Here is a 23,052-nt window from a genome sequence, read left to right on the forward strand (position 1 = left end):
ATTTACTTAATATCAGATCGCATTTTCTAGGTGGGTTGTTTGTTGTTGTGGTCTTCAGTCCAGAGACTAGTTTGATGCAGCTCTCCATGCTACTCTATCCTGCGCAAGCTTCTTCGTCTCCCAGTACCTACTGCAACCTACATCCTTCTGAATCTGTTTAGTGTATTCATCTCTAGGTCTCCCTCTACGATTTTTACCCTTCACGCTGCCCTCCAATACTAAATTGGTGATCCCTTGACGCCTCAGAACATGTCCTACCAACCGATCCGTTCTTCTAGTCAAGTTGTGCCACAAACTTCTCTTCTCCCCAACCCTATTCAATACCTCCTCATTAGTTATATGATCTACCCATCTAATCTTCAGCATTCTTCTGTAGCGCCACGTTTCGAAAGCTTCTATTCGCTTCTTGTCCAAACTAGTTATCGTCCATGTTTCACTTCCATACATGGCTACGCTCCATACAAATGCTTTCAGAAACGACTTCCTGACACTTAAATCTATACTCGATGTTAACAAATTTCTCTTCTTCAGAAACGCTTTCCTTGCCATTGCCAGTCTACATTTTATACCCTCTCTACTTCGACCACCATCGGTTATTTTCCTCCCCAAATAGCAAAACTCCTTTACTACTTTAAGTGTCTCATTTCCTAATCTAATTCCCTCAGCATCACCCGACTTAATTCGACTACATTCCATTATCCTCGTTTTGCTTTCGTTGACGTTCACGTTATATCCTCCTTTCAAGACACTGTCCATTCCGTTCAACTGCTCTTCCAAGTCCTTTGCTGTCTCTGACAGAATTACAATGTCATCGGCGAACCTCAAAGATTTTATTCCTTCTCCATGTATTTTAATACCTACTCCGAATTTTTATTTTGTTTCCTTTACTGCTTGCTCAATATACAGATTGAATAACATCGGGGATAGGCTACAACCCTGTCTCACTCCCTTCCCAACCACTCCTTCCCTTTCATGCCCCTCGACTCTTATAACTGCCATCTGGTTTCTGTACAAACTGTTAATAGCTTTTCGCTCCCTGTACTTTACCCGTGCCACCTTCAGAATTTGAAAGAGAGTATTCGAATCAACATTTTCAAAAACTTTTTCCAAGTCTACAGATGCTAGAAACGTAGGTTTGCCTTTCCTTAATCTTTCTTCTAAGATAAGTCGTAGGGTCAGTATTGCCTCACGTGTTCCAACATTTCTACAGAATCCAAACTGATCTTCCCCGAGGTCAGCTTCTACCAGTTTTTCCATTCGTCTGTAAAGAATTCGCGTTAGTATTTTGCAGCTGTGACTTATTAAACTGATAATTCGGTAATTTTCACATCTGTCAACACCTGCTTCCTTTGGGATTGGAATTACTATATTCTTCTTGAAGTCTGAGGGAATTTCGCCTGTCTCATACATCTTGCTCACCAGATGGTAGAGTTTTGTCATGGCTGGCTCTCCCAAGGCTGTCAGTAGTTCTAATGGAATGTTGTCTACTCCTGGGGCCTTGTTTCGACTTAGGTCTTTCAGTGCTGTCAAACTCTTAACGCAGTATCATATCTCCCATTTCATATTCATCTACCTCCTCTTCCATTTTCATAATATTGTCCTCAAGAACATCGCCCTGTATAGACCCTCTATATACTCCTTCCACCTTTCTGCTTTCCCTTCTTTGCTTAGAACTGGGTTTCCATCTGAGCTCTTGATATTCATGCAAGTGGTTCTCTTTTCTCCATAGGTGTCTTTAATTTTCCTGTAGGCAGTATCTATCTTAACCCTAGTGATATATGCCTCTACATCCTTACATTTGTCCTCTAGCCATCCCTGCTAAGCCATTTTGTACTTTCTGTCGATCTCATTTTTGAAACGTTTGTATTCCTTTTTGCCTGCTTCATTTACTGCATTTTTATATTTTTTTTCCTTTCATCAATTAAATTCAATATTTCTTCTGTAACCCAAGGATTTCTACCAGCCCTCGTCATTTTACCTACTTAATTCTCTGCTTGTGGTGTTTCAAAAGTATAATCAGGAAATATCGTGTTTCTTTACCGCTTGAGCGACGCCAGGTAAGAAATGTTAATATATATATATATATATATATATATATATATATATATATAGTATGTTAAGTGGAGACTTATTATTTAAAAAGATTTTGTTTCTTTTCTTTCATGTCGAGCGTGGCGGCAAGATGATCCAGTGAGGACTCCAGACGCGGCGGACTACGAGAGCTAACCACTATTGCATCGTAGTCGACGGCCGGCGGCTGAAAGAACCGTTGAAAGATCATGCTGACCATTATTAAAATATGTTTTATGTTTTTTTATAAAATAAAAAGGAGTTCAATGTGAAATGATAAAGTTTATAAGTGGGTGTCAATTGGTCATCAACTGTTAAATAAACTTCGAGTTGGAAGTTAAAACAGTTAGTTGACTCTGTTATTACGACATACATCGTAAATATTACTTATGTGTAAAATTTGCAAATTTTATTAAAATTCAGACTGTTTGAAGAGGTTCTGGCAGGGTTCTGTCGAGAGGGTGGACGATCTTCAATGGTTGACTGGTTTGAAGTTTTATTGGTGAGAGGTCGACACGTACTGATATTTTGAAAATAATCGGTACTGTGAAGTGTGTTAGGATTCTGCTTTGAAACTTTATCGGCGATTGTGGTCGGGAGGATCGGTTTTAAAGTGGAATATTTCGTTGAATGAGAACAGGATTGATTCTTTAGTGACATTCATTAATTATTTAAGGAAAAATCAGAAGATTTTCAATTTATTCTGTCGAAATTTTTTTTTACGATAAAACTTGTCTACAACAGGAACTGGTGAATTTTGCTGCGTCTATCCTTATCTACTAGATTGAATCTGCTACAGCTCAATGTTTTGCTTTATGGGTTTTTCAAGTAACTGGGAAAAGAACTTATAATTTGATCTGCGGCGGACTGTCGATATTGGGTACACAGTTAGGCTGTTGTGAAGCCTGTTGGTTTGCAAACAATGTGTGTGAAATCTTATGGGACTTAACTGCTAAGGTCATCAGTCCCTAAGCTTACACACTACTTAACCTAAATTATCCTAAGGACAAACATACTCACCCATGCCCGAGGGAGGACTCGAACCTCCGCCGGGGGCCGGTCGAAGTGGCCGTGCGGTTCTAGGCGCTGCAGTCTGGAGCCGCGAGACCGCTACGGTCGCAGGTTCGAATCCTGCCTCGGGCATGGATGTGTGTGATGTCCTTAGGTTAGTTAGGTTTAACTAGTTCTAAGTTCTAGGGGACTAATGACCTCAGAAGTTGAGTCCCATAGTGCTCAGAGCCATTTTGAACCTCCGCCGGGACCAGCCGCACAGTCTATGACTGCAGCACCTTAACCTCTCGGCTAATCCCGCGCGGCGTTGGTTTGCAGATTGCCTTTCTTTGCCCTGCTGCAGACATCGTTGCTGAGTTGCTGCGACAGGATCGGCGGTTCAGCGCACGCTGCCTTCACTGGCTCAAATGGCTCTGAGCAATATGCGACTTAACTTCTAAAGTCATCAGTCCCCTAGAACTTAGAACTACTTAAACCTAACTAACCTAAGGACATCACAAACATCCATGCCCGAGGCAGGATTCAAACGTGCGACCGTAGCGGTCGCGCGGTTCCAGACTGTAGCGCCTAGAACCGCTCGGTCACAGCAGCCGGGCTGCCTTCACTATTTCATCCCTCAAAGCTATCCATTCTTCTTCGACTGCATTTCTTACACCCATTCCTGTCAATCGTTCCCTTATGCTCTCCCTGAAACTCTCTACAACCTCTGGTTCTGTCAGTTTATCCAGCTCCCATCTCCTTAAATTCCCATCTTTTTGCAGTTTCTTCAGTTTTAATCTACAATTCATAACCTATAAGTGGGTTATCGAATTATTAATCATTTGTTCGTTGATACTGGGTAGCCTCATACTAACATTTCTGTAGGGGTGCATACTTTGAGTGTAATTTGACGTTGGCACTGACAACAGGGAGGACGTGTGGAACCTCACAGTCCCCATGATCAAAATGGAGCAAGGGCTATAAGGAGGGCAGTTTTATGGCTCTAAAAGGAGAATGCCGGTCGTTTACTGCATAAGATCGCCACCCCATCGTGAGGCAGGTGGAAAGGGGCTTTTCGGGACGGACCTGTGGTCATTAAGGACAGGGGGCGAGACGATGCTGAAAGCATAGGATCGTAGAGATAACGTCTTACAAACGCTGCGACCAGCCTTTTTTAGCACGATGAATTTACGTAGAATGCCTGCCGCAGATGTTGGCTGACGGTCACAAAAGTTCTCATGCCAGACGCCAGGGCATATTCCTAACAAAAGACACAGAAACGTCTCTGTTTGGCTGAACTGTAGACAAAGGAGGGGTCAAAATCTGTTCTAGAAGCTCCTACCGAACTGAGTATGAGTTGAAGGCGGCTGGCTGACAGTTTTATGACGAATAAAGTGGGAGGCATTCCGTTTGTAACTGGGGCGGTGGTTGGCCGCAAGGAGAGTTCACGCTAACAAGGCGAGATTTGCTCTAAACTGGGCTGTTCGCGGCGAGAGCTTTCTTAACTTGATGCTAATCAGTGTCAACTACTTAGTGTTTATGTCGTATAAACGGGGGCACGATTTCGAGCCACGTCGTAGACGTTTTTCAAATCTCAGGAGTAGGAGTTAACGTTCTGGGTCTATACTTGTTCACTTTGGAAACATTTCTTTGAGAGCTGTTTTTATAATAAACGTTTTATGAGTGCTCAGCTTTTCTACTCTCTCAGGATTAAACGCCAAGTACCGATCCCGATCAAGTTAGAGTGGAATATTGTCGCAACTTGGTGAATAAACCCACACGCTACTCCCGGTTGCAGGTTGTCAGTGGCTGGGCTAATTTAATTCACCGTTGTGAACACGACATTGACAGCCATCACACATGAACTCAAGCAATTATATGGGGTAGTGTTGGAATTTCACCATAATTTTGGTTCACCTTGTGCAGTTTGCTGCGACTGATTTGTTTGTTTTTCAAAATAAATATTCCAAATCGCTGTTTGGGAACAATCGAAATCAAAAAAAGAATGGCCCTAATTGACCCAAATACAAGGAGCCTCTAAAACAATGTACCACTAACAGCTGATTGGTGTTGCAGTGGGACAAATTCACGCTAGCCTGCCAACGCTTTCTCTTTTGTGATAGGAAAGGCAAGCAACTGTTTTATTTGGCATCTGGTGTTTGTATTTTATTTAGCCACATAAAACACACATTTACACTGTATACTGTACTTAATTGTATAGGGAAAGTGAATAAATAAATATTTAAATATTTAAAAGCTCCGACTGTCTCCATTTTCCTCACAGTAAAGCTTTTGAATGGTTCTCGAGACCATTTGCTGTTTCTGTAGATGATATTCATCCCAATTTGCAAATGGAATTAATAGATCTACAGTGTAATTCTCGTCTGAGAGACAAGTTCCTTTTGGTAAGACGTGTAATAAACTTTTATCACGACTTTCCACAGTAAGAGTTTCCTCGTCTCCATCGTGAAGCCGCGAAGATAATGTCAATGTTTGGCTCGACATACGTTTGTGAGAGATTTTTTTCTTTTATGAAAATTAGTAAGTCTCGGTTAAGAGCAAACATCAGTGATGAAAATTTACGTAACTGTTTGCGTTTGTCTGTATGTAGAAGTTTTGTTCCAGACATTAAACGTATTGTAAACTCCACCTGTGATAATTAAATAAAACATATCGTAGGTAATAGGTACTCTTTCAAACCATGATTTCTTTCAAGATCTTCTACTAACCTTATTCCTTCATTCAATAAAGCAAACTAGGAAACAAAACCCATTACGGAGGAAGGAGCGGAGAGACGGTATGGTGGGGAGGAGGGAGAAGCGGGTGGCCAGCTTGCCCCTGTGTGCACGCAGAACACCTGATAACTGCACACGAGCAAGTGCACCGCACACGTGCAGGATTCCTGCCCGCCCCTGATTGTAACTCATATGAAAAGAAACGCATGGGTCTGTAAAATTTAGATAGTTTACCTAGGTGAAACTGAAATAACTCAAAAGCAATTCTATAACCCAGACCGGATTTTACAAGAAAAAAAAAAAAATTGCATGTGCTTCATCACTACGACATGGGATTCCCGGACGATAACGGAGACACTATACAGCATATTTCTCCATGCTACGTCACTTTACAAACTACGTTTCCGCCTCACACCGGATTTTGCGTGCGTATTTCACGTTTACTAGCAGGATAAATTTGAATATCTATATCACGGAAACGTATAAAGATACGAAGAACGTTTTCAAGGGTTTTTGAGATCGAGATCTTAGAAATATATTGTAAAAATTACAGGCATTTGCTGCGTACAGCCGTCCCCGGCTGTGTTCTGGACCGCTGGTGACGGTGAAAATATAGTAAAAAACCCTTTTTATGGGGTTTTCCGAGGAACCGCCCATAAAGTAATGGTGACTCCACCACTCCCATCAAGTCCATCCTAGGGCACATGAAATGCAAAAAGAACCAACCGATTTGCTCCATTTTCCTACGCAGGAGTAAGTTTGCAATATTCATACTCTGAACTTGTACTGTCATACAGTGACACTAAGAAGATCCTTCTGGTGGGTATACAAATGGTCCCTAGTCCGAGGTATGAGCGCCGGAAGAATCCCTTTTTTATATGAGCGGCGTTTTGGAACATACTACGAGTGGATGTTGTCACATGCATATCGATACAGCCCACACGAATAGTCCATCCAGTTCAAAAAATCCCTCGTTGCATGATGAGTAGAATACCTTGATGGACTCACCACTACATACATAGAGTTCTTCCTCGCACTTGGTGACTGTAGATTATTTGTGAGTACCCAGGTTAACCAAGAGACAAATATCATTGCTAGGAACCGATCGCAATATTTTAGCTGGAAAGTATACTTTCCACATGCAGAAGGACTGTCAGTACAAGCAGCCTACGATTTGTAAAAAGGTACGGTCACTGATTTCTCAGCTGAAATCTCCATCTCATTCGCAGACAGCCATTCATCAGTGTCTTCTATGGTAGTGAGTAATTCCGTTTTGGCCTCAAGACCCATGTCTGCAGTTGAATAAATACATACATCTCTAAATGCTATAATATTTTTGTGGGAGAGTGATTGTTCATTCTAAATAATAAGCATACACGGTATGCAATAGGGGACTTAAAACTGCACCGTTGAGGCAAGCCCTGAGAGAAAAGAAAAGGTCCGAGTACCATGTATCATCTTAGAAGGAATTAGAATTCCGCCAGCTTGTCCAAGAGAATCGGCATCTAAACCGTCACGTCAAAAATCGGCGATGACCTATTCCTTCGTTTGTGTTCAGGTGATATCCTTAGCAAGTGAATACTTACTTCTAATAGTCCCTTTGCTTTTCTGAATTCATTTTGACTCCGTGGCACCAAATTACTATTTTAAACTCACTTTTCCATTCTTATTTCTACCATTCGCTCCAGACTTCTTTCTACACAAGATGACAACACGATCGGTCGATTGTTAGGTGCGACGTTTGGTTCTATCCCAGTTTTCATAACTGGAATTATAGCTTGCGCCTTCCATGCTACCACTACGTTCTGCTTTATCCAATATTGATTAAAAATGAACAAGAGCAAATCTTTCGCGTCCACGAGCACAACCTCAAGCATGGAACAATAAATGTAATCAATACCAGGACAACTGTCATTCGGTGATTTAATAGCATCACTTAGTTCTTTAGAGAAAGGAAGAATCAGGATATGATGATCGTCATCTACAACAGGAGATGTATGATTTAGTGGATGTCGATAAATTCGCTGAAGCCGGAGATTCAAAGCCTTGCATCTATTGCAGAAATTCTACTGAAAGGAGAAGACATCGCAGTAGGGAGAGTGAATGGCAGTCGGCTGTTTCTAAAAACCTTTCCTTTGTACCAAATACTCGCCATACTTGTTGCGTTATTGAGTGAAGAACAAAATTTAATCAAATTTTCCTTTTTTCAGGAATTTGTTAAAACATGCATTTACGTTTTTCCTTCCAAGAAGTCATACAAATTAGAATTTGGCAATATGTTTTCAAAGCAAGTCTACGCTTTTGCAATTTCTCCAGGGCATTTGGGATTCCATCAAGGAAGGGAATGTTTCTCCATAAAAGATAATGCTTTTTTCTTTGGAATGCTGACACCGTTGCGACTTCGATAACATTTATTAGAGCCTGATATGCTTCTTTTTCTTGTACGTCGTGCCGCATAATGTCAACTTTCCTTCAACCTGTTTCATGATATCTGTCAAAGTTGGTTTCTGCAATTTTACAATTACTGTTCAAATGGTTCAAATGACTCTGAGCACTATGGGACTCAACTTCTGAGGTCATTAGTCCCCTAGAACTTAGAACTAGTTAAACCTAACTAACCTAAGGACATCACAAACATCCATGCCCGAGGCAGGATTCGAACCTGCGACCGTAGCGGTCTTGCGGTTCCAGACTGCAGCGCCTTTAACCGCACGGCCACTTCGGCCGGCACAATTACTGTTAGCGTAATATGTGTTTAGTACCAACTTAATGATAATGTAGAACTCTGTTCGGAGATCATATGATCTCATTGTATTGCCAGTTACAAAATTCACTAAAACTAGAGGTTCAAAGCCTTGCATCTACAGCAGAAATTCTGCTGATTGGAGAAGACATATTAGTAGTAGCTCATCGTTGACTATCACAATTGTTGTCTTCGCTAACATTCACCAGAGCCGTGGTGTTTCCATCTGCCATGTCTCCTCCCCATTTTACGCCATGTCTCTATCTATTACGAGGGCGTGCTGAAAAGTAATGCCTCTGAATTTTTTTGTGAAAAGCTTAATGCTTTTTAAATAAAACAAACGTTATTAACATTCTAAATCTTTATTCTTCATGCCTACATACACTACTGGCCATTAAAATTGCTACACCACGAAGATAACGTGCTACAGACGCGAAATTTAACCGACAGGAAGAAGATGCTGTGATATGCAAATGATTAGCATTTCAGAGCATTCACCTACAACGTGCTGACATGAGGAACGTTTCCAACCGATTTCTCGTACACAAATAGCAGTTGACCGGCGTTGCCTGGTGAAACGTTGTTGTGATGCCTCGTGTAAGGAGGAGAAATGCGTACCATCACGTTTCCGACTTTGATAAACGTCGGATTGTAGCCTATCGCGATTGCGGTTTATCGTATCTCAACACTGCTGCTCGCGTTGGTCGAGATCCAATGACTGTTAGCAGATTATGGAATCGTTGGGTTCAGGAGGGTAATACGGAACGCCGTGCTGGATTCCAACGGCCTCGTATCACTAGCAGTCGAGATGACAGGCATCTTATCCGCATGGCTGTAACGGATCGTGCAGCCACGTCTCGATCCCCGAGTCAACAGGTGGGGGCGTTTGCAAGACAGCAACCATCTGCACGAACAGTTCGACGACGTTTGCAGCAGCATGGACTCTCAGCTCGGAGACCATGGCTGCCGTTACCCTTGACGCTGCATCACAGACAGGAGTGCCTGCGATGGTGTACTCAACGACGAACCTGGGTGCAGGAATAGCAAAACGTCATTTTTTCAGATGAATCCAGGTTCTGTTTAAAGCATCATGATGGTCGCATCCGTGTTTGGCGACATCGCGGTGAACGCACATTGGAAGCGTGTATTCGTCATCGCCATACTGGCGTATCACCCGGCGTGATGGCATGGGGTGCCACTGACGGCACTTTGAACAGTGGACGTTACATTTCAGATGTGTTACGACCCGTGGCTCTACCCTTCATTAGAACCCTGCGAAACTCTACATTTCAGCAGGATAATGCACGACCGCATGTTGCAGGTCCTGTACGGGGCTTTCTGGATACAGAAAATGTTCGACTGCTGCCTGGCCAGCACATTCTCCAGCTCTCACCAATCGAAAACGTCTGGTCAATGGTGGCCGAGCAACTGGCGCGTCACAATACGCCAGTCAGTACTTTTGATGAACTGTGGCATCGTGTTGAAGCTGCGTGGGCAGCTGTACCTGTACAAGCCATCCAAGCTCTGTTTGACTCAATCCACAGGCGTTTCAAGGCCGTTATTATGGCCAGATGTGGTTGTTCTGGGTACTGATTTCTCAGGATCTATGCACCCAAATTGCGTGAAAATGTAATCATATGTCAGTTCTAGTATAATATATTTGTGCAATGAATACCCGTTTATCATCTGCATTTCTTCTTGGTGTAGCAATTTTAATGGCCAGTAGTGTATTTATTTCATACCATAGTCACCCTGGCGACGAACTCGTTTTTCTCACCGAGAGACCAATTTGTTGACACCGTCACGGTAAAATGTTTGACGTTGCTGATGGAGCCACAACCTGACCTGTGCTTGCACCCTTCTTCACTATCAAACTAAAGTCCGTGAAGGTGTTCCTTAGGTTTTGGAAACAGATACAAATCGGATGGGGCCAAGTCGGCACTGTATGAAGGAAGATCGATGATTGTGAAACCAAGGCGTCGGATTGTTGCAGATTTCGCAGCGCTCGTGTGTGCTGTGGCACTGTAATGGTGCGTGGACGAGCTCTTTAAATTCAAAACTCGATTACAGCATTCCGTTTCTCACGCACCGGCATAGTTACATTACACACCGCCAGTTAACTCGCTACAGTTCTGAGCCCTCTAGTGCAGAGGGCTGCAGATCTATACACATGGAGAGTAGAGTTGTAGAATGTTAACAATTTTTGTTTTATTTAAAAAGTTTTAAGAGTTTTCACGTAAAATATTCGGAGGCATTACTTTTCGGCCCTGCCTTGTATAAAGGGCTGCCAAAGCTGGATTATTAGCCATCGTTCATGATACTCTAGTGGAGAGCTCTATACACCGATACAGCTGCATAGATTTTGAGAGCAGACTTTATTTGAAAAGTGACTAATTCGGTTTCGTTGATTTTTACACTGATTGTGCATTTTTATAACGCAGTGAATTTGTTACACACATAGCAACGCCGCCTTTCCCACCGGGACGGTCTCGCCCTATTACGAAATAATTTTTAAAGCAAACAGTCTACTGGCGGCTGAACCAAGTTTCGTATAACAGGAGTAAATCAGGATGACTTATGAATATTTCTCTTTGTAGGCTTTCTCTATGGGAGTCAGCTTGTTTGTGTACTGCTGCAATACTTTCATAGGCTTCATAATTTAAGATGAAAGAGAATTAATTATGCCTGTTACGAGATTGCTGATATTGTCTTCATTTATAACACTGTTTCTTCACGTATTCTCAATGACAATTCCAATAACATTTATTATTTTATCGATCATTTCAGCGTGTACTAGTGGCTCTTTTGTAGATCTGAGACTTGAGAAGTTGCTAACCTGTGGGCAGCAGGCAGATAGTGATTCTGGCTTACCATTGCGGCTGCATGTTTCGTCGGGTGTAGTAGGTTTCGGTATTGAGACCTCTCATGTACGTTACAGTGTTTGCTTACTTTCGGCGAGCGCCGGGGCCGGCAGGGTCGGTGAGCGATGTTTGTCTGCAGAAGCTTGTTCACATATTGAATTTCGTCCTTATTTCCGAGCTGTTGACCCTGTATGCTCGTGGCGAATAGCGGCGGGAAGAGTTGTGTATTTTGGGGATCTGGAGCGCTGGAGTTTGTTTAAGCATTAACGATCGACGCAGGCATGAAATGTTGTTGTCGCACGAGACGGGCGCATAGGTTAAAGTACGAGTAATGTTCAGCGCGTTCCTGAATTCAACATAATCAAACTTAGCTAGTTCTTGAGCTCTTCACAGTCTATCTTACTTCTCCACAGTGAGCACAAATATCAGTAGGTGAGGCGCATGATTCGACAGAATAAGGCTCATTAATTTGATACAGCTTATCTGGAACCGACTGGTCACCGTTTACTGGTGTGTTCGTGCCGAAGGCATATAATGTACTGCCCGAAAGTTGGCACTTGGGGATCTACAGGACATCTACTTCCGTAAATAGACACAGTGTCCAGTAAAGTTTGATACACTAAGGTTAACAAGCACGTCCGTAGATTTTCAGTTTGTTCTTTAGCATCTGTTACATATTGCTTAGAAAACCTTCTGATGCGTATAACAGGGAATACAGATTGCAATCTTCCAAAACTTTCTCTTATGCCAGTTCTGTATCAAATTTTGTTATTAATCCCTGTTTATGGACAGCAAAAGAAGAAATGTAAGCGTCTGTATTTTTAAATTTCAATGCATCGCTAGGAAATTGGCCTTTTCTCATGTTTTTAATTCAATGTTCACATTGGTTTTTTCAACAAAAAATGTATTAATGACAGAATACATTAGATCTGATAAGGAAATATGTTACATATGCGGCCTATGACTTTATTTAACATTTCTATAGCAACTACGGACGGACCACTAACTATACGTTTGCAGAAGTTGGAAGACCGTTGAGTAGTTGCAGTTTAGACGGGAGGAATGTCTGTAGCATATCGCTGATGCGGTTCCGAAGCCGAAGGTACATTTACAAGGGCAACAGCTACATCTGAAATACTAGTAGAAAATGATAAGAGGTTAGCTTCTGCAATGAACGTTTTTAAATTCCTTTATTTTTTACTGATCTCACTTTGCCGCTTATTTCTTGTGCTGGGGCGCTGGACGGCTCCTGTTCTGACGTCTCCATCTTCTCGTCTTTGGGACGTATTCAACATTTACTCCTAACACCAGCTAACGGGTGGCTGTATTCATCGCAGTTCCTGGAGAAACCTGGAAGGTAACTACACCTTGATGTTCTTCTCGTGTTGACCTGTAGGGGCGTCGAAATCACCACCTCCTTCACCCTATATCACACTATACAGGGTGGATTTGTCTTCGCCCAGAGGAAACTCAAAAGACGTAGTTCGTTACAGGTAACTGTGCCAAACACATAACCAATATTCACATGCCAAACGTAAAACCAGTATACACACACTATAAGGACAACTCTGACGTCAAACCGAAGAGTGACTACAGAGCACGTCTAAAAACCTCCGCGTCAGCGAGAGTACTGAGACCGAAAATTGCGCCAATCTGTCACGGAAGAAGAATCTAATCAGAAACTTTAAACTCATGCTTCTAAATAACAAAAGGTACAATATCCTTCTTGGTGCTGCAGTATTCTCAGACATTTACTACAAAAACTAAATATTATGAAATATTTCTAATGTAAAACCGTATGTTAATTTAAGTATTGCCTGTTGACTTTAGATTTTGCCATTTAGTCCACTAGGCAATAACTCTACAAGTGGCCACGAAAGCCTCAACACTTTTACGTATGTTAATTTTTTTTAATCCAATAATACTCACTTTCACATGAGTTAAATAAAGCACATCTGTGTTAACAACATGAAACTACACTGAAGAGGCAAAGACACTAGGACACCTGCCTAATATCGTGTAGGGCCCCCGCGTGCAACCAGACGTGCCGCAACATGATGTGCATGGACTCGGCTAATGTTTGAAGTAGTGCTGTAGAGAACTGACACCATGAATCTTGCAGGGCTGTCTATAAATCGGTAAGAATACGAGGTGGTGGAGATCCCTTCTCAACAGCACGTTGCAAGGGATCCCAAATATGCTCAATAAAGATCATGTCTAAAGAGTTTGGTAGTCAGCGGAGATGTGCAAACTCAGAAGAGTGTTCCTGGAGCCATTCTGTAGCAATTCTAGCTGTTTCGGGTGCCGAATTATCATGCTGGAATTGCCCAAGTCCGTCGGAATGCACAATGGTCATGATTGGATGTAGGTAAAACGTAAACGTCGTGTGACTAGGGACTCCCGTCAGGTAGACCGTTCGCCGGGTGCAAGTCTTTCGATTTGACGCCACATCGGCGACTTGCGTGTCGATGGGGATGAAATGATGATGATTACGACAGCACAACACCCAGTCCCTGAGCGGAGAAAATCTCCGACCCAGCCGTAAATCGAACCTGGGACCGTAGGATTGACAGTCTGTCGCGCTGACCACTCAGCTAGCGGGGGCGGTATGGATGTAGGTGATCAGACAGGATGCTTACGTACGTGTCACCTGTCAGAGTCGTATCTAGACATATCACTCCAACAGCACACGCCCCACACTATTACATAACCTTCACCAGCTTGAACAGTCCCCTACTGACATGCAGCGTCCGTGGATTCATGAGGTTGTCTCCATACCCGTACACGTCCATCCGCTCGATACAATTTGAAACGAGACTCGTCCGACCAGGCAACATGTTTCCAGTCATCAACAGTCCAATGTCGATATTGATAGGCCAGGCGAGGCGAAAAGCTTTGCGTCGTGCAGTCATCAAGGGTACACGAATGGATCTTGGGCTCCGAAAGCCCATATCGATGATGTTTCATTGAATGGTTGGCACTCTGACACTTGCTGATGGCCCAGCACTGAAATCTGCAGCAATCTGCGGAAGGGTTGCACTTCGGTCATTTTGAACGAGTCTCTTCAGTCATCGTTGGTCCCGTTCTTCACGATCTTTTTCCGGCCGCAGCGATGTCGGAGATTTGATGTTTTACCGGATTCCTGATGTTCACGGCACGCTCGCGCAATGGTCATACGGGAAAATCCCCACTTCATCGCTACCTCGGAGATGCTGTGTCCCATCGCTCGTGCACCGACTATAACACCACGTTGAAACTCACTTAAGTGTTGATAACCTATCATTGTAGCAGTAGTAACCGATCAAACAGCTGCGCCAGACACTTGTTGTCTTATATAGGCGTTGCCGACAGCAGCGCCGTATTCTGCCTGTTTACGTATCTCTGTATTTGATCACGTACGCCTTTGGCGCTTCAGTGTGTATGACCTATTACAACGCAGTGACTTTAATCCCATTCTTTAGTCCTGACCACGTATTCTGTAAGCATGGCAATGAAATTAACTACATGTAATACCAATTCCCCCCCCCCTCTCTCTCTCTCTCTCTCTCTCTCTCTCTCTCTCTCTCTCTCCCTTTCTCCGCTACAAAAATGGTTCAAATGGCTCTGAGCACTATGGGACTCAACATCTTAGGTCATAAGTCCCCTAGGACTTAGAACTACTTAAACCTAACTAACCTAAGACCATCACACACACCCATGCCCGAGGCAGGATTCGAACCTGCGACCGTAGCAGCCTCGCGGTTCCGGACTGCAGCGCCAGAACCGCACGGCCACCGCGGCCGGCTCTCCGCTACACAATGGACCGGATAGTAAACATGTTGGCAGTGTCAATTCTTGTGGTTTGGTTTAATAAGTTTTGGGAAACGGCATTGCAAGGAACATTTTATCTAATAGCGAAAATTAGAATTTTGCTCAATACTTGTCAACTCGACGGGCCCAGTGATTCTGCTCACTAGGGAACAGACCAGAATTCTTTACCGGCCGCATCTTCGTCGTACACATCTCAAACAATGGCCAAAGATTATCAATCCACATCGCGACTCCGTCACTTCAAAAATCGCAGTATGTCACTGTGCGATACTTTCAAGCACAGAGGGAGAAACAAACTACCAACCCGTATTTTATGCATGTGATGAAAGGACATGAGATGTGCTGAAACGAGGTTAAATAGTTGAGAAGTAGCTTTACAGTGCTGTTATCTAGGTATTATTTAATCGAGTTCGGCAAACATTTTTTCGTCGAACTCTTCTTCGAACGCTGTTTCCGGTGCCGCAGAAAAACGTATGTAGTCTTACTAAAACAAAATACGGTAAGTACCAGTAGGCTTCGCGCACCGAGGGTTCCGTGCTAACGTAATTACGTATCTAGATATTTTACCCAAGTCTGAAATCTATAATTTCGATGTTTGTCTTTGATCTTAGACTTTATAAAGTGACATTAACTTCAACTTGATACATTTACTCGTTTCTGAGAAAAATGTTACATAAGAAGCGGACAGGTGGACAGTAGGATAACATTATATTATTTTTTTCGTTTCATGTAATTATACGTTAGCAATTTTCTGATTTTTTTCCTTTAATTCTACTGTGGAACCCTAATTCCTGTCAAATTTCATGATTCTAGGTCAACGAGAAGTGACCTACAGGTTTTAATGAGTAAGTTTACGAGTACCTTAGCGTAAGTTAGTTTAAGTTAAAGTAGTGTGTAAGCGTAGGGGCCGATGATCTCAGCAGTTTGCTTCCATAGGAACTTACCACTTACCAAATCTTTCGACTGCACTGACGTTAAAGCTTAAATTTTTTACACCGCCAAGGTACGGCAGACTTTAGTATGTGATATAAATTTCAGCTTGGTGTGTCGACCTGTTCCTGAGAAAAAGGGTTCTTAACAGTTAGACAGTCAGACGAACGACAAAGTGATACTTTAAGGGCTCTGTTTCCATCGAGTGACCTTAGCAAGGTCGATGAAGTAATTTGCGAGCAATATACGTTAAATACAAATTGCATGTGCCAGATAATTCATCATATTGAGCCATTTGTGGCACTGTGATTGAAGGCTGATGCTACGATGTTGGCAGATGGTCTTTGCATAGCAGGAGTGTGGACAGAAAGAGTGGTGTCTCTGCCGGACGCCGTAAGAACTGGAGGGGAAAGGCGAATTAGTTTTGGATGTTCGGTTGGGCAGGCGCCGGTGCCATCTGATGATGACTGCGAAATGGGACGCTGTATCAGTAATCTGGCCAGTGGAGTGAAGAGCTGAACCGTCGCTCGTGCGGAATCCGGGGTGGTTATTACCACAGCAGCAGTCCAAGAATCCTCTAAACAATTCAGAGCCCTGTCTCAATGAATAGGCAAGGAGTACGAATAGCCCAGTTGACATATAAGCAGCGGTTGTGGGACGGCTGCCCGGCTACCAGACTTAAGGAAAGTAAACGGAAGTTGCAGTGGACCGGCTAGGCGGCCGAGCCGTGTAACAAATGTTTTAATCTATTGTTGTCTTCAATGTGTCAATGAACTGCTCAGTTTTAAAATAGGAATTGCACTGTGAGATATCTTAGGTCAGAAAAATAACTGTTTAAACTTGGTGCCAAATAAATCTTCTGGTTAGAGAAAGACTTTGTTGTTGTCGGTTTTCATGAGTCAGCTAGTGGCTGGTGTTAGTTTAAAAAGTAATTGTCAAATTTATTATTGTCTTATTATTGTATTAGAATATTTTACCTGAGCATTCAGTTTTAAGAAATGTAACTATTATCCTACAGAGCAGTATGTGTTAGGGATTCTTTTGATTGTAAAAAAGGGGTTTACGTTTGGCTGTTTTGGTGAGTCAGTCGTTCATTTATTGATATTTCTTAAAACTGCAGAACAATTTCGGTCTGGGATTCAAAGTTTATTGTTAAAGTATGTTAGTTGAATTAAATACTGATGTTCAAACTAAACTGTTCAAAATTCAGTTATATTCTTTGTTTTGCTCCAGTCAGACCGTGCCATCAAACAAGTTCCAGTAGCGTCCTTACATTGTCCGCTGTAACTTACCGAAAACTGCACGCGATACACTTACTCGTTCTCTGTATACATTTACTGGCCTTGCCTTGCCTTCTTCTCCTGTGAAAATAATTCATATTTGTAGGTTCGTAATTGTGAACTTGGCTGTTTAACGGTGAAAATTGCCTGCGTAAGTTCAGGTACCACACGCATTCATACATACAGTATATGATATTAACAATACGTCTAAAGCACACGTCTGAAGCTGCACTGATATGAAGATTACCATGAAATGAGTATGTGCCACAGCTGATTGAGTAATATGTGTGTGCAGTCAGCGAATTTGCGACACCGTCTTTTTTTCTAATGGAACTGTATACTTCGTTCTATGGAATTTGAAAGAGTCTTTTAAGAGAACTTCAACGACGTAACATGCACGGGACATGATCAAATGTTATCAAGATAACAGCGCCACAAACCACTGTCCCGAAATCAGCAGAAGAGGTTCCAGAAACGCCTGTCCTATTAAAAAAAATGGTTCAAATGGTTCTGAGCACTATGGGACTTAACATCTGAGGTCATCAGTCCCCTAGAACTTAGAACTACTTAAACCTAACTAATTTAAAGACAGCACACACATCCATGCCCGAGGCAGGATTCGAACCTGCGACCGTAGCAGCAGTGCGATTCCGGAGTGAAGCGCCTAGAACCGCTCGGTCACAGCGGCCGGCGGCCGCAGCTGTGTCGGTGTCGTCCTAGACAGGGGTCAGTCAGCGTACTGTAGGCTGGCGTAATCTCACAGCCCTCTCTGCTCTAACGTTCTTGACCGGAGTGCCGGCGCTTCACGTTACACCGGAACATTCCACCCCCACCCCCCACCCCCATCCAAAGCGACGGATTCTCATCGTATAGGGAGCTCGACAACGGCAGGGAAGGTAGGCGTGTGGATGCTGAGCTGGACCGGAAGCTGTAGCCGGACGTCAGGCTTCCGATCGTACCCAACCATCCGGCCTTCGCTCTGGCGGAAACGTCCCCTGGAGAACGACCAGAAGGGTACGCGGCCACCTCCTGAGGCCCATAAACACATGTAGAAGGCGTCGGCTGCTGCGGTGAGGGCGGGTCCAGCTCCATCGGTAGGACGAGAGGAGGCGGAGGTGGCGAAGGCTCTCTCTCCATGGGGTCGTCCCGCGATGTCGTGATGACACCCTCTGGCGCCTGTTGTGGCCGCGGTGTCCCCGGGATCCGTAAATCTGGGGGAAGAGACACAGAAGGATCACCGTGCACATGACAGTGGTGAATTTGAGTGTGATGTCGGCGCTGCAATCCGTCGGGGCCTGAAATGAGATACATGCACGCGTCAAGTCGACGAAGAATCTCGCCTCGCGCCCACCGTCTGCTGCCGCTAAAAACCCTGAAAAATACAATATCACGCGGCGCGAAGCGATACTTGCGGCCTTCCTTCGGCGCCGGATGCTGAGGAGGGTGGAGCAGGTGGAGCAGTGTCCGATGGCGGCGGCCGTGAAGAAATTCCGCCGGCGATGGTCTGTCTCGTGGATGCGAACGATAGGAGGCGAGAAACTATTGCAATGCTTGATCCCTGGTGTGTGCGGTGCGAAGTTTGGCCATCTGCTGCTTGAAAGTTCTGACAAAACGTTCAGTGCCAGCCCCTGTGGCCGAGCGGTTCTAGGCGCTTCAGTCCAGAACCGCGCGACTGCTACGGTCGCAGGTTCGAATCATCCCTCGGAGTGGATGTGTGTGATATCCTTAGGTTAGTTAGGTTTAAGTAGTTCTAAGTTCTAGAGGACTGACGACCTCAGATGTTAAGTCCCATAGTGCTCAGGGCCGTTGTCCGACACTATGACTTCAGGCAAACCGTCGAGGGAAAAAATAGAGGACAATACCTGAATTGTGCAACGTGACATTGTCGAGTTCATTGGCACCGCAAAAGGAAACGTGCTATACGAGTCAACCACAATCAACCAACGAGTGTTCCAAAAAAGCCCCGCAAAGTCTATGTGCACACGTTGCCATGATGATTGCGACTTAGGCCTAGCAGAGAACTTTTGTGGCGGAGCGGACTGATTTTCCGCACATGCCCGACACTGTGACGTCATCTGTTCTATTTGGGTGTCCATACCCTGCCAAGTACACTGTCGACGTGTTGTTTCGTACGGGTAATCCCCCAGTGTCCTTGGTGAAGTAACTGCAACACTTCTTTTTGCAAAGCTTTGGGGATAAACGCACGTGACTGTCCTCTGTCTGTTTGAACAAGAATCACACCTTTCTGTATAGCGAGGCTATGCCGACGTGCAAAATATCGGCGCATTGCAGAGTTCTTGATGCTAGGCAATGAGCGAGGGCAACGTATGCCAATGTATTTTACCAAAATGTTCAAATCTGAATCAGCTTCCGTGGCCTGTGCGATTTTCCTGTAGTTCAGAGAAAATTATTGAGGCAACTCAGAATCTTGAGCATCGATGTGACAAGATGCTGCAGAAGCGTCAAAGTGTGTCCGCAGTACCATGTTGAGCTGTCGGATGATACATAATCTCGTACTGGTATTGAGACAACAACAAAACCCATCTTAGCAATTTTTGGGCAGTTCCTACAGGAACCGGCTTCGTCGGATAAACCAAGGACTGCAGTGGCTTGTGATCCGATGCTAAGTAGAATTTTCTGCCATACAAATAGTGGTGCAATTTGGAGACACCATACACAATAGCCAATTCGTCGTGCTGTATTTGTGAATAGTTACAACGAGCTTTGGACAACACTTTTGATGCGAAAGCAATAGGTCTGTCTTTGTCACCAACTCTATGCGATATCGTAAGAGGAAGAGACTACTTTTAACACAACTGGTTTGTCAGGATCAAAGTGCAACAAACATCGATCAATAAGCAATGCTTCTTTAAGTTTCTGTAAAGCTTCTTGGCACTCATCTGCCCAAACAAAGTGGACATTCTTGCGACTCAAGCGATGGAATGGAGCTGCGATTTGAGCAGCATTCGGTATGAACCGCATATAATTGTTCATTTTCCCTAAAATTGATTGTAATTCTGTGGCATTGCGAGGAATTGACAAATGTCGTATGGCTAACAAATGCGACTGAAGAGGATGTACACCCTGACTGTTTATGGCATGACCAAGTTTCTGCAACTAAGGTTTAAAAAAAATCACACTTGTTCAACCTACACTTTAGTCCTGCATCCGATAACACACGAAACAAAGTACACAAATTTGCAGTGTGTTCTTCAGTTGTGCGATCTGCTACGACAGTGCCGTCCAAATCGTTTGAACAGTGTGGAACTTGAGCAGTCAGCTGTTCCAAATACCGTTGGAAAATGGCCGTGCGGATGCACTGCCAAAAGGCAAACGCAAATATTTAAACAAGCGCAAATGAGTGTTCGCTACACACAATTTTTGAGATTCATCATCTAGTGTTATTTGAAGATATGCGCCGCGCAAATTACTTTTAGAAAAGTAGCGACCATCGCCTAATCTGTCCATGAGGTCCTCTTTGCCTGGCAATGGGTAAGTATCAATCACAGTTTGTGGGTTGACTGTAGACTTAAAGTCAATACAGAGTCGAATGCGATCTGAAGGTTTGGGAAGCAAAACTAGTGGACTTGCCCATTGAGTAGCTTGTATGGGCACAATAGCTCCACTATCTTGTAATTCAGCAGCGATTTTGTCACGTATTGCAATGGGAACAGGTCTGGATCGGCAAAATTTCAGCTGAGCATTGTCTTTCAGAGTAATATGTGCAACAAAATTTTTAGCCCTTCCTGAACCTTTAGAAGAGAGTTCCGGGTATTCTTTCAGCAAGCTAGCTACACTGTCTTTTCATTGAATGCAGATACTGACAACACATTGTCCTGAATGTTAAAGCCAAACAAATCAAATGAATCAAGGCCATATAAGTTCTCACAATCGCGTCATTGTAGCACAGTGACAGTTACAGTTCGTGTAGGCCTCTGTGAGCGATACATGGCAGGCAAAGTACATTTTCCGAGAGCTGGAATGTCTTGTCCATTATAAGCTGTCAGGTGCGTGCCAGTTCTAGATAGTTGTGGGGAGCCTAACAATTCATGTGTGTTACGATTTAGCGATATAACAGTCACCTGCGTCCAACTGAAATTTCACACGTTTCCCACAAAAAAGCAAATGAACAAAAAGTTTGTTGGACTGTCATAGCACTGAAGAAACTGTTAACTTACTAGTTTCCTAATGCCCGTTGCAAGCGTCGAATAAACTGCATTTATGACATGGGCCGTGTGACTAGACTTGTGTGAGTTGGCAGAATTCCTGTGTGTGTGTTTCGTTGCAAACAGATGGATTGTGCATGTCCTGTCTTGCTAAAAGCGTAGTACTGTGCTTGTTCTGATGGGCAGTTGTGGCGTTAGTGCAGTGAATAGCACAGAGGGCTTGACTTAATTCCGTTTGCCTCTTTATAGAGTTGCTTACATGGCGTGGAGAACTGTTTACGTGGTGTGGCGTGTGCAAGCTGTTGCTGTCTAATGGGCCAGTCGCAAGTAAGGGACTAAATCTGACAAATTGCTGGCTGCTCAAATTTATCAGCTGACATGGCACCTGAATCGTATTGATCGATTATTTGCACTACGTGCTGGAATTGTGGACTGGACTGTTTCAAAATCTCTTCTGTAAGTTTGACAACAGTTACACTGTAGACGATCACATCACGAAGCATAACATCTGAATATAGAGCACCACAGACACATTTGCATTTGCATTTCCTCGTCGTACTCTGCAAATCTGTTACCCACTCGTGATAAGTTTTTTCTGACCTTTTCTTGCAAACTAAAGAACTGATACCCAACTGCTACCACATTTGCTTGTTGGTCATAATAGTTATCGAATCTACAACCTGATCATACGAAATGTTAATCAGAGTGGCGTTAGGAAACAGTTTCTGGATGAGTCTAAACACTGCACTTCCTACCATTGACAATAAATAAGGCAATTTCACAGTACCTGGTATGTTGTGAGCGATTATGTGGGCTTCAAACTGTTGCAACCACTCGAGCCATTCCTCGTCGTGTTCATGAAACTGGCAAAATAGCGGTATGGTACTCGGAGCTGCTTTAGGAGCCTGCAGTACTGCATTCGTTTGATTCACCAGAAGTTGTTGTACCATACTGAGTAGAGGTGCAATCTGTTGCGTCTGAGACTGAAACACCTGTGTTGGCTTGGTTGCATCTAATGCTTGCAGCTGTGGCGCCTGAGCAGATGGTGGGATAGGTGGGGTGGGCATGTTCGAAGAACCAAATGCAGGCAAGGCAAGCAGAAAAAAATAAGTACATAAGCAAAGAAAATTTCTGCAACGCCCACCTGGAAACACTGATTAGCAAAAACACTATACGAGATGGTTAAAGCGAGTAACTGGCGAAATGGCGGTATGGTACTCTGAGCTGCTTTAGGAGCCTGCAGTACTGCATTCGTTTGATTCGCCAGAAGTTGTTGTACCATACTGAGTAGAGGTGCAATCTGTTGCGTCTGAGACTGAAACACCTGTGTTGGCTTGGTTGCATCTAATGCTTGCAGCTGTGGCGTCTGAGTAGATGGTAGGATAGGTGGGGTGGGCATGTTCGAAGAACCAAATGCAGGCAAGGCAAGCAGAAAAAAATAAGTACATAAGCAAAGAAAATTTCTGC

Source organism: Schistocerca nitens, chromosome 3 (assembly GCF_023898315.1).
Source record: "Schistocerca nitens isolate TAMUIC-IGC-003100 chromosome 3, iqSchNite1.1, whole genome shotgun sequence".
Taxonomy (NCBI): Eukaryota; Metazoa; Arthropoda; class Insecta; order Orthoptera; family Acrididae; genus Schistocerca; species Schistocerca nitens.